The sequence below is a fragment of the Lepidothrix coronata genome, unplaced genomic scaffold (genome assembly GCF_001604755.1).
Source record: "Lepidothrix coronata isolate B3197 unplaced genomic scaffold, Lepidothrix_coronata-1.0 Scaffold107, whole genome shotgun sequence".
NCBI classification, from domain to species: Eukaryota; Metazoa; Chordata; class Aves; order Passeriformes; family Pipridae; genus Lepidothrix; species Lepidothrix coronata.
Genome location: NW_016690287.1, coordinates 2,597,496 through 2,604,244, shown reverse-complemented (window position 1 = coordinate 2,604,244; position 6,749 = coordinate 2,597,496). Strand labels below are relative to the sequence as shown.

General features: G+C 43.4%; 1 long non-coding RNA gene across 1 annotated transcript in view; it reads left to right on the top strand.

Annotated features, from left to right (window-relative positions):
* The first annotated feature begins 4,645 nt into the window (after positions 1 to 4,645).
* Positions 4,646 to 6,749, top strand: part of LOC108501785 — a 20,150-nt gene continuing 18,046 nt past the window's right edge. Inside the window, exons 1-2 of the long non-coding RNA XR_001876282.1 lie at positions 4,646 to 4,741; positions 5,435 to 5,551. This is a non-coding gene — a long non-coding RNA (uncharacterized LOC108501785). The remainder of the gene's footprint in view (positions 4,742 to 5,434; positions 5,552 to 6,749) is intronic.

Below are 6,749 nucleotides of genomic sequence, written 5' to 3'. Positions count from 1 at the left end.
AATGAGATACAAAGCGAGTAAAAGAAAAAGCTCTCCACTCACTGTGTTCCTTGATGCAAAATTAAATAGGGGTTGGATTTGAGAAGATCTTCCATGGTCCAAGTCTCTCTACTGGAGCATGATAAACGTTTAGGAGGCAGGGTGGCAGATCTGAGGAGAAATGAGCACCTACTATTCCCTCCAAGATGTGCCAGCTGCAGGCACTCAGGAGCAGATCTTAAAATAGTTTCACTGCATATCATCGAAAGGGAAAAAAAGAATAAAAAAAAATAAAAGGCAGATGTGAAAAGCAGTAGTGTGGTTAATGCTTTACTTGTTAAAAGTAAATGCTGGATCTTTAAGCCTTCACTCACTGTTTGGTTTGCATAATTTAGAGGGATTAGCTTTTTCCATCCTCCTAAGAGAGGAACTGGTGAGTGTCTATTTTGCATCTGGGGAAATGTGCACTAGTCTCGAGGCCTGACATTTGTTTTGTGTCTGTGGAATTCGCGCCGTATGGGGCTGTCAAATTAAATATGATAACTGGCTTTTCCAAAGCAGCAGATAATTTATTGGTCATTAAAAATCCTAGTGGCTGTGCAGTCAGCTTGTGCTGAAGTCTCTTATTGGTGCCAAGGCATAAGAACTAAGTAAACACTAAAGATGGACACAGGCAAAGGTTTCGGATGGTTCAGGCCCAAGGCTAGTCCAGGACTGCTTCAATTGCTACTTGTTTTCTGTGTACTCACTGTGTTTTTCATACATAATATTGATGAGTTTGAGTGGTGTTTTCTCTACCCAAAATGGGTTTTGAAAGCCTTAGGCTTTAGTCCTATAGACCAAGGGCCACATTGCTTTGTCATAAGCAATATTTTTTTGGTACTTGTGTCTGCCATGGTGTATTTTCTCAGTGGCATTGCCACTTCTGCTGATCAAAAAACATGCTTATGGATATTATCTTGGAATGGGTAATGAGATCATTGAGTGAAGACCATAACTCCACTGTCTGCCTGAATGATGGGGCAGGTTCATTTTCTGCCCTTACATTTTATGAAAATTAGGGAGAAAGGAAGCAAAGCTGAGTGTATGTGGGGTCTGATCCCAGACAGTCTGTGTGCTGTCAGTCTAAATTCAGCCTGATCCATCAGAAGTCAGGAGAAACCCCTTTCCACCCACCAGAGCCATGTGCCCTGGATTTCTCCCTCTTTCCCCTTGCATCTTTGATGAGTCATAGCGTTTCACAGCTTAATTCATTTTTTAAAATAGCACTTTGATATATTTAAAAATATATTCTTGTTTTACCAGGAAAAAGAGCAGTCCCAGCACAGGAGGATAGCTGGCTTGTGGGAATTACTGGCTGAGATGGAGCTAAGGGTAACTCACTCTTTTTTGTAGGCTCCTTTTCTACACCTATCAAAGCAGTGAAGTGTTTCTGCTCACAGTCATCAGTGAGTTCATCTGTGGCTTTTGGACTCCTAGGGGCAACACTGAGCCTTGCAATAAGGCAGAGCAGGAGACCTCCTCTCCCCTGGGGAGCACAGGCACTGCAGTTGAGTCACCACCAAAGAGCTGGGCCCAGCCATGCTGAGAACATGGAAACTGTGGCTGCAGGTTCTGTAATGTGGGCCTGCACCTCATGATGCAAGGGATATAGCTGACTGTAGTGGGTTGGCTCTGGTTGGACGCCACGTACTCACTGCAGCCGCTCTCTCACTCCCCTCTGCAACTGGACAGAGGAGAGAAAAAAACCCAGTGGAAGATTCATGAGTTAAGAGCTGGGAGAAGTCACCCAGTGATCACCATCACAGGCAAAACAGACTCAGAGTGGGGATATTAATTGAACTTATTACTAACAGGATCAGAGCAAAAGAGTGAGAAGTAAAATAATCTTAAAAACACCTTAAAACACCTTCCCCCCCCTCTTCCTTCCTCCTATGTTCTCCCTCCTCCCCCCCAGCGGTGCAGGGGGACGGGGAATGGGGGTTGTGGTCAGTTGTTGTTTCCGTCACTGCTCAGGGAGAGGAGTCCTTCCCCGGCTCCCATTGGGTCCCTCCCATGGGAAACAGTCCTTGATGGACCTCTCCAGCATGAGTCCATCCCACAGGCAACAGTTCTTCATGAAACTGCTGTCCCATGGGTCACTCCTCCATGGGATGCAGTCCTTCAGGAATGAGCTGTGCTGACATGAGTCCCCACAGGGGCCACAAGTCCCACTCAGGAAAAGCCTACTCCAGTGTGGGCTCCCTTCTCCATGGGCTGCAGGTCCCTAGCAGGACCCTGCTCCATCTTGGGCCTTCCACGGGGTCACAGCCTCCTTTGGGCATCCACCTGCTCCAGCACGGGCTCCTCCAAGGGCTGCAGGGGGGTCTCTGCACCCCGATGGTCCCCCATGGGCTGCAGGGGCACAGCTGCCCCACCCTGGTCTGCACCAGGGGCTGCAGGGCCTCAGCTCCGGTGCCTGGAGCACCTCCTGCCCCTCCTTCTGCACCGACCCTGGTGTCTACTTTGTCATTCCCATGTTCTCACTCCGCTCTTCCCTGGCTGGAATTCTGACTGCACAATAACTTTCAAATATGTTATCCCAGAGGTGTTACTGTCACTCTTGGTTGGCTCGGCCTTGTCCAGTGGCTGGAAGCCCATCCTGGAGCTGGCTGGCATTGGCTCTACCAGACAGGGGAAGCTTCTGGCAGCTTCTAATAGAAGTCACCCCTGTAGCCCACCCCCCCCTACCAAAACTCAGCCACAGAAACCCACTACACTGGTTTAGCTTCCCTATTATCAACTTGAAATGTTGATGAATCTATACACTTTTAAGTCAAAGCAGAATGTTGTTTCATGATTGATTAACACAGGTCCATCCAAGCAGTCACAATTTACAGAGGTATTTTAGAAAGACTCACAATTTCAATCAGCAATAGATAAAACTTTACTGACTTAATAAGATATATCTAAGTGCTGCCAAAATCCAGAGTGTTCTTTCTCTGTGGTTTGGAGGAGCTACTTGTTTAAAGTCAAACTTCTATTGGCTTATTATTTTCATTCTGGGTGCTTATGGTGTCTTTACTGAAGGTGTTACCGTTGTGAAAGCCAATGCCCTTCGATTCCTGAAATGGCAGAGGAGAGAGAACTGGTAAGAGAGAGAATTGGTGGGACAATGCAAGCCTGACAGCTGACATGTGAAGAACATATATGAGCAATAAAGGAATGCTGAAGTTGTAGTTTGTTTGGGTTTTTTTCTTTTGAAGCTGGAAATCCCATTATAGATGACAATTCTGTAGGTTTCAACAACTTCCAAAACAAGATTTGGGCATGAGGATTGTGAAGACTCACGAGAATAAAAAATGACAGATTTCAGATGGCCATTTAGGACTCTCTGAATCCTACAGAATTGAGTGGCATTTCATCTTCTGAACACCTCTGTGTGAGTCCAAGTGTCTACAAACTGTAGAGCAGATCATGTCACCGATGACATGGACAAGAAAACACATTCCTCTGGTACGATTCCTGCAGTAAGGAAGGGGTTGTTGAACTAATGGCTGTTGTCTTTGCCATTGCTGTAGAAGAGCAGCCCAGACCTGCAGTGAGGATTGCTCAAGAATAGAGCACACCTGGTCAGAGCTGGATCCTTGCTTCAAACAGCAAACCATCAGTGACCTGGTTTAGTTTTTCACCCTTCCTTCCAGCACTCTCGTAGGAGCTGAGATGATACTTCATAACTAGTAGAAAAACTACCAAATAAATAGCATGTTAACACAAATATTTGTAGCTATTACTAGAGGTTCACAGGGAAATATTCAGATTGTTTTCTTAATTTTCACAGAATATCTTCTGAATGTTTTTGTGTTGGCTTTCAGTAATGTACAAAAATTTGTTCAGTAACATTAAAAAAATTGCAACTTTGCCATTAAATTATGAGTGACCTTTACTGTTAGTTTGATTTATAGTCAATATGAAGTATTGCTCTTTCAAATTAATATTGCATTTTCTCATATTTTTTCCTGTAGCTTATAAAACACTCAGTTTATTGTGATGAGTTTTGTTGAGCGTAAGCCAAGGATTTATAACTTCTTTTCCTTTCAACTTTTCCCTCAGTATGTAGAAGAAAAATCAAATATGTGTTTCTAAGATGCAAGCTTTATTCTTAATAATTTTTCATGTCTAATGGAGTAAATAAGACCACAATCCTGCAAATATTTGTTTGTGTTTAGCCTCCCATGGACAGGCTTAATGGAGTGGCCAGGGCAGCTACAGCTTCCCCATTAGTACCACTTGAAGGTGCACTGCAGAGCTGCTGGCAGAATCCAGGCTTCAACATTCTGAAGGGCACAGGAGATGCACAGGGGATGCTCTTCACAGCATCTTGTGGATCTCATGCATGAAAATGCCTCTATGCTATGCCCTAATGCAGACCTTCTGTCTCAGTAGGTGTTTGGCACGTTTGTGCAGAGATGTGTGGGCTTGTTGCGGTAGCAAGACTTTTGTCAGGTATATTTGACAGTGATACATGTGCAAAGCTGAGACACACAGCTCAGTAGGAACTATTGCCAAGTGGAGTAGCAAGGTATTAGCTTATGCTTTGTAACACGTGGCCAATAGATACTCTTCCTGTTGCACAGGGTAAAATGCATAAATTTTGCTAATTTTTGATTCTTCTCATCATTGACTAGGTTGTATCCTGATAATCTGTCCTTAAAAATGGGCAAACTGTGACTCCACACTCACGGGAATACAGCTGTGACTGCTCTGACTCCATCACAGCCTGGTATGTTATTATTAGGTTTGCTCTTTCTTTAGGGTTTGCTTTTCTGGTATTATTTCTCCCTCCACAGTTACTCAGATCACAGAGAGGTCCTTTAAGAGGTTTTTGATAGTGTAAAATTAATTGATGTATTATCAAAAAGAAAGCAGGTTGGCTGTAACTCTGTTGTACATATTTTTAATGATTAAATATCTACTTGCTTTAAACCTGAAGAAGTTCAGTTTCTTCACTAAAGTACTGGACTAAAAATAAATCACCTAAAGAATAGTCTGCAAATTAGTTAGTACCCTCCCACCAGAGAGATTTGTGTTATGGTTTTAATAACATCCACTTAGAGAATTAAAAACCTCTGGTAACAGTTGCGACAAATTTTGCAACAAATGTGCAATACCAGACTTTATTAATGAATGAGTTACAGCGCTGTGTCATCTTAATTTCTTGCAGATGTGTTCACGTTCTTTGAAAGGACCAGGAGAAATTGTCATAAATTCATTTACTGTTCACAGTAATGAATGCTAGCCCTTATCCTTCCTCAGTGGTATTATGATTGCAATCTGGGTTGCCGTAGGGATCCCACTGTAATTCATCATCGCTTCAGTGTTCAAATTCTCTGGTGGAACCAGATATTGGTGTCGACAACATCTGGAGTTTTACGTCTCTCATCTTTTTTCTGCCTCCTTCCTTCTGTTTTATCAGGAGAATGGGAAGGGGAAATTGCTGCCATCGTTAATATCTTCAAGACTCCGAATGACTGCTGGGACTTTGGAGGATATTTAGACGTAGGATGGAGGAGACACAGGCCTGTTCAAAGAGGTGAGACTGAGGAACATCTGCTTTTGGCATACTGTGGTGCCAGTTGTCATAGCATGCCTGGAAAGGTGGGAGGCCACTCTTCCATCTTCCATTTTGAAGCCAAGATGTGGATTTGACATTTCTTTCTTCTCCAGAACACCCACAACGTCCTCCGGGATTTCTGTGGGACACGGCCTAGAAAGGAATTCGAAGCACTCTTCCTCCTACTGCTTCTCACTCTCACTCTCCTGAATCCTTTTTTCTGTTTCCAACTCAAAGCCAATGGGCTGTGTGACATCCTTCACAGGTCCTATAACTCCCTTTCATAGGAGAGTGTCTTGGCAACCATACACCCCATTTCTTTTACTGGTGCCATTTCATGTTGTATAAAATAGTTCCATATAGTTCTCTCTCTTGTATCAAGGAGAGCCATATGTTAATTTGGATTTTAAGTAGGAATCTTTATCCATGCCTGATCAAATCCTGACTTGCTTCCCACCCGAGTAATTCAGATGCAAATCCATTCTCAGGGGCAGGGTTTAAACAAGCTCAGGGATACACGGCAAGGTAAATCTTGAGTGTGGGCTGTTCCTTTGCATAGAGTGTGTCTGCCTGTCTGACAGTGTATGACAAGAGGCTGCTTTGTGGGAATGTGACCTTGGCACAATAGACATGTCCTTCCTAAAAGGGCCTGATAACACATGCAGCAAGGTGCTGTGTGAATCCTGGGCGTGGCCAGGGATGGGGATGCAGGATGGGGATGCACAATGCTGCCAGAGAACATCCATAGACATCACTCTGCAGTCCTGTGGCTAAGGCAAAGACAAATGCAGCAGTTTCTGCCATAAAGAATGTTTACATCTATGAAAACTTTGGTGTGACAAAATGATAGCATCCTGACTCCAAATAGTGTGGTATTTATGGATGGTGTAGTCTTGTGAGTTTGGAGAGGGATGGAATCAGAACTCTTTGACAAAAGACAAAATTTAGCTTGGCATCATATACAAAGCACTGGCTAAAGGTAGGGTAAAGACAAAAGGGGGAAAAGGGAAGAAATTGTCACCATGCAAATAATTTTCTCGACTCTTCTGTCTAAGCTATCCAGAACTGAAATGCTTCTTTTTATGTTAGCCAGACCACAGCATTAACAGAAAATGAGATTTGTTTGTTTGTTTGTTTGTTTTAAGAGAAACAGACTTTTATCCTTTTCTTGTTTTCT